This window comes from Mus musculus, chromosome 7 (assembly GCF_000001635.26).
Source record: "Mus musculus strain C57BL/6J chromosome 7, GRCm38.p6 C57BL/6J".
Lineage (NCBI taxonomy): Eukaryota > Metazoa > Chordata > Mammalia > Rodentia > Muridae > Mus > Mus musculus.
The window spans coordinates 69,049,270-69,055,772 of record NC_000073.6 but is presented as its reverse complement, the minus strand read 5'-3'; positions in this window follow the sequence as shown (position 1 = coordinate 69,055,772).

Here is a 6,503-nt window from a genome sequence, read left to right as displayed (position 1 = left end):
GGAGTACTACTGGGAGAATACATTTCCAGTCATTCAAAGAGAGCTGACTCAGGCAATAAGAGGTGTCCAGGGTTTTCATAAAGCTGGGGTTTCACAGGAAAAACAAATAAACAAACAAACATGTGGATATGATCATGTGACTTCTGCTGGTTGTAGTAGGACATCCTTGTGCACAATTAAAGATCCTGTTTTTTTTTTTTTTTTAACTAGTGGACTAAGATCATATTAGAGAAAATTTTGGTAATCTGCAAAGACTGTGAAATATACATACTCATATGAAAATATTTCATACTCATCGTCTAATGGCAAAAATTGAATTCGTCTAATTAAAGCACATAGGAACAATAAGTTGCAGTCTTCAGTGTAGAACACAGCCAGCCCTACAGATTATTCATGTTGTTTAGAGCCCTGGCACTTGGAATCTTCTAAGGACTCATATAAATATATGCAGGGTAATGTAATGCAAATGACTTAGTGCACTAGTGACACAAATGATTTCCTTCTGTTCTGTAAAAACATGACCTAAAGGTTATAGTTTAATGGTCCTATGGGACTCTAATTGTTGTTTATCTATCCTTGAAATAATATGTCTAACTCTTGTTTTCATTCCACAAACCATACCTACATCACATTTTTTTGTAACTTTAAAGACAAATTCTTTGATAAAAGATCACAGTGAAAAGGACATATTTTCAAATATGGGAAATACATTTTTTGGCCACTTACAAGACCATCAACTTGTTCTGTCTTAATTACATTCAAATGATTTCACTGAAGATTTTTTCATAGCATCTTATGGAAGACAAAAGATGGATGCTGCACTCAACCACTAGAAATTTTTATAGCAAGTTCCCTAAAGATACAGAGTTTCTGGGTATATGGTCTGACTCCCAAGGAATCACAGGCCATAGCTGATTCAACTGCCTCACTGTGGCTTAATGAAGGCAGAGGAGACTTCTCAGTATGAAGCAGGAATCTTACTACATTGCACCTCCCTTGAACTTGGTTAAGATCCCAATTTTAAAGCCAATCACCTAACTATCCCACATTGGTCTTGCATAGGACTTTCATTGGTACTTATCAATGCGAAAACCCTACCATTGTCTCACTCCAAGTGTTATGCTATAATATAATGCCTGAAACTAGATGGTTTAAAAAGAAGTAAAATTTACTTTGTAACAGTTATAGGGATTTCAGTGTCAAAGGACTGAAAGGACTGGTAGGTTTAATGACTGGCGACCGTTACTTTCTGAGTCTCAGATGGTATCTTTCTCTGACGACCTTAGGTAAAAAGAAATGTGTTTTCACAGGCAGAAAATGGTAACATGCCAACTGAAACCATGAGCAGCTTCCTCTGTGAAAGCCTTAATCCCATGCATGATATAAAAGACTCTACTGCCAAACCAACCCCCGGCATTCCCATCTCCTAATACAACCACATCCACATCGACAACACTTGGGTTTAGAAGGTATGTATCCACCTTAGTCACATCAACTTGGCAATGTAGAAAATCCCCACAGTGGGACTCGGCTTTATTAAGAAACCATCTAGGAAGTGACACATGTACACCACTATTTCCACAGGTTTTCCCTGGCTTCCTCTTCCCCTTGCCTTCCTTCTCTGGGGAGAGGGAGTGCTGAGTGGTTTCCACGTTGAGGGAGACCCCTTGGTCTACTCCATAGCTGAAGCACAGGAAGGCCTTCCAGTGGGAGGTTAGACACGGCTCTTTAGGGGAAAGCCTATTCCATAATTTAAGCATGACGGGTCCTGATGAGCAGAGATGGTCCATGGTTTTAGAGCTTTATTGAAGAAATGCAGAGAGAAAGAGAAAAGGTAGAAAGAGAGAGGCTGTCCATGGCCACATGGAGAGAGGGGGGGGAGAGAGGGGGAGAAAGAGAGCTAGAGATTAAAATAAGAGAGGTGAAGCTTAAGAAAATAAGGAGGGGCCAAGCAGCCCCTTTGATAGTGGGCTGGGCTATCTTGCAGTTGCAGGGTAGCTGTAGGGAGAAGCAGACCTGGCTATTGTCAGGTAACTGTGGAGGTGGAGTCTAGCCAGGATACCAGAAGCTTGGGACTTTGTCTGCGTGACTGATAGTCACAGGATTATGGAGTTGGGGGCTCTGTGGTATCAGGTGCCTATGTCTGTCTGGGAGCATGGCTCACTGTTCTGTCCCTTGTAGAGTTTCTACTGGGTCTCCAGAGTAAGTCTCGCTTGATCAGAAAATAGACTGCCTTTCAACGGTCCCACAGCTGGGGTTGTCTTTGGGGTCATGTTACTGGAGATGACATAAGGATTTTGGGCACTTTGACTTTTCCCCTTTCCTCCCAGCTTCCATGACTCAAACTGCCTTTCATGTGTGTCCTTCATGTCAAGGGCCATCTCAACTTAGTCCCCCAAACCAGTGTAGCCAACAGACTGAAATTTCTGAAAATAGGGGCTAAAGTAAAACTTTCTTCCTTGTAAGTTTATTTTCCCAGGTATTTGGTCACAGAAACAGAAGCTAACACAGAGATGTATTAGATTTCTAGTCATAACATGCAAGATATGGTGATAGTCTATAAGGCTCTCCTGCCTGTCAACCTTAATGCAGCAAATGTCATGAGCTCTCCCTTCCAAATGCATACTAGAACTTTCAAGAAGCCTTTAGTAAGGCTATGGGGACCAGTCATTCATAAAGAAGAATGGAGGTTTTAGTGAATGAGGCTTACACGTAGTCTAATATCCATGAAGATATGGGCACTGAGGCCATATAGCTGCAGGAATCAAGTTTCCATAAAGAAGTGCAAAGTCTGCAGTGAGTATTTAGGGGTTTTACCTGCAACTTTAGCACAGCTAGGTTACCTTGAGGCCATTGCCTCTCTGAACTCCAGTTGATTCAACTGGAAAGACACAAGTTACCATCTCCTTGGCAAACTCTTGACAAGAGTCATGAGATTCAATGTATAACACATCTAGCAAGCGCCTTCCACAGCTCAAATTCACTAAATGTAAGCAGTTATTTCATCTGGGAATGAAAAGCCTTTTGTGAAGGGGTATGTGTGTGTGCCTGAGATCTTTCCTCAGTTTCAAGGCCTGCCATATTGTATAGTGTCAATTTTATGTGAGGACCCTAGAGTAGAGAGGGCTTGCTGAGGAGTTACAAAGCAGCCTGTTTTACTTCAACAAAAGAAAACACCAGGAGCTTGTAATGGCTCGGTCAATTAAATACTTGCTTTGAAAGCATCAGACCTGAATTTAGACTCCCAGTTCCCCACACAAATAGGGTACAGGAGTACCTAAAACCCCAAAAATGGTTGGGGTGAGGAGACAATGGGTCACTGGAGTTGCCGCTGAGAAAGTCTAGTCAGTGTTCAAACAACAATTTATATGATGATCATAAAAGATATTCAAGGATTACCTCTGGTTTCCACATGCGCATACATCCCAACACATGTGTTCATGTATACACCAGAAAACATACACACAAACATTAAAACAAAATAAAAACTAAGCAATGTTTTATAAGGAAAAGAATAGATAAGAGCAAACACATAGGGAAGAGCATTCTGCTTAACTTTTAAGAAAATTGTAGTTTATGTCTTCTCTGTGATTATGGAAGAAACAAATGGTACATTTGGAGAATTTGAGAAAAAGATAGGTGTTATCCATTCATGGGAGTTTCTACTTCTATTGATGACAAGGGGAGCATGATTCAGACCCAAATCTAGGATTTTTCCTGTATTCCAACCTACATACTAGCCAAGGCAAATCTAAGAAATGTCTCTCCATACGCCAGTGAGTTACACATATCAAACATGCTGCATTTTATTTTTTATTTCTATTGTTGACAACCAGCTGTATTCTACCTTATGACATGGAAACATAAATAAAATCTGGGGAGATGGCTCGGCAGTTAAGAGGACACACTACTCTTGGAGAGGAACCACATTTGGTTCCCAGAGTCCATATCAAGTTGCTCCCATCCACCTCTAACTCCAGCTCAGGGGATTCTGATGCCCTCTCCTGGTCTCCACAGGCATCTGCACTCAGATTCATGTACACATCTGCACACAGATACATATGTTTTTTTTATTAACATTTTTAAATATATCAATGTTGCACTATTCAGTGACCTGCACGATACATTCTTTCTATTCCAGCATCATTCACCATTCCACAGCAGCATAGTTTGATGTACATTCCCATTTTCCAGTACTCTACACACTAATATAGCTATCCCCCTTTTATTTGCAATCAATATTGGATAAATCAACTAACTGCATCTAGTTTCTGCATCATTGCTCTCAGGGGTAATTGTGAATTTTTAATTTGAAAACAGCTTATGATTTCAAGTGGTCCTTTGGTTCTCAATGAATTTATCTTTATGGAAGTACTTAACAAAGCTCTAGATGTAGCTTATTAGCCAATGGTCACATGTTCAAGAAGCTAAGGTGCTAGGTATTCAAAACAGTTGTCTGGTATTCTGGAACTATGAATACCTATCCTAAAACTCATGTATAATTTCTACTAAATAATCTTTTGAGTCTTCTGTTTGAGTCTCTGTTCCTGTTCCACTGATCCATGTTGGAGAAGATGTATGAAAAGTGGAGCCCTTCTCACTGTGAACGGGATCACATACCAGTGTAGCACTATAAAGAATCAATGTGGGGGAAAATGTGGCTTTTGTTTTCCTGAGTCTCGATTATCTCACTCAGTATATTTTCTAGTTCCTCCTATTTACTTGCAAATATGATTTCATTTTTCATGACATCTGAATGTAAGTTCATTGTGTATATGTACTGCATTTTAGTTTATCATTCATCAATACATGTTAGTATAGTTACAAATTATATGTGCATATTATCATTTAATGTAATGTAATGCAGTCTGAGTGAGTTCAAATGTTTCAACAAGCAGACAAGAAACATAGTTGGTATTCACAGAGAAATCAGAATGGAAGTCAACCTAAATTTCATAGCATATTCACAAATAAATCCAAATGGATTAGCATTATTGCAAAGCATACATAGTACTTTAAGAAAGACATAAGACCATCAAGCTCTGTATCTCAGTAACCAGCTATTAGATATAACCACACAGAATTATAACACAAATAAGTAAATAAGTAGAGAAGGAGGACCTGGACTTTGCCTGTATTATAACCTCAGCTCTATGGAAGAGTGTGGCTTGCAAATCCTTGTTCTACACAGTAGGAAAAGAGAGTCAATCATCTAGGGTGGCAGAAGTCCTTAGCAACTACATGCAGCTGCCAGATCATAAATAATACGGAAGTACACAGGAAACTGGCCAGGTTCCCACTTGAAAAAACCAAGACCCAACGTTGGTTCAAACCTGGAACCACTCTTTTTGATAGAGGTGTGTGTGTGTGTGTGTGTGTGTGTGTGTGTGTGTGTGTGTGTGCACATGCTTGTAAGTATATTTTTGTGTCTTTATGTTTATATGTGTGTTTATGTGTATGTTTGTGTATATGTATATAGCTATTTGTATATGTATTTGTGTGTTTGTGTGGGTCTGTATGTGCATATGTGTGTGTGTGTGTGTGTGTGTGTGTGTGTGTGTGTGAGGACATGGGTATGTGTGTGAATGCATATATGAATATATTTGTGTGTATGTTTTTTTGTGTATACAGGAGTATATGATTGTGTGTTTATGTGAGTGGTGTATATGTATGTATATATGCATGTGTATATGTTTGTGTACATGTTTATGTGTGTGTGTGTAAATTATTTGTGTGAATGTATGTCTACATGTGTGTATTTGTGTATGTGTGTATTTATATGGGTGTATGTTTATATGTACACATGTATATATACATATGTATATTTCTTTGTGTGTGCATTGTGTATGTTTGTGCTAAATGTGTACATGTATGTATGTGTGTATGCATGTTTACATGTGTGTATATGTGTGTAGGTATGTGTATGTTTGTGCATGACTACATGTATATGTGTGTGTGTAAATACATGCATGTGTATGTTTGTGTGTATATATGTGCATATGTGTGCATGTGTATAATAGTTATCCATATGTATGTTTCTGTATAAGTGTGTATGCATATATGTATGTGTTTATATGTGTATATATTTACATGTATGTAAATGTGCATACATATGTTTATATATGTGAACATTGTGTGTCTGTTTGTATATATATTGTGTATACATGGCATAATTGTGGATATCTGTACATGTATCTGTGCATGCAGGTATATGTATGTGAATATGTGTGCATGTTTGTGTGTGTACATATACATCTGCATAAATTTCTACATGTTTATATGTGAGTGTGTGTATATAGGTTCTTATGTGTGTATATTTGTGTATGTGTTTGTGTGTAAGCATGTGCAAGTGTATTATATATGTGTGCCTATGTGTGTGTTGTATATGTGTATATATATGAATGTATATATATACACACACATATATATTACATGTATGTATATGTATGCATGTGTGTGTCTACATGTATGTATATGTTTGTGTGGCTTCATGTGTATCTGTG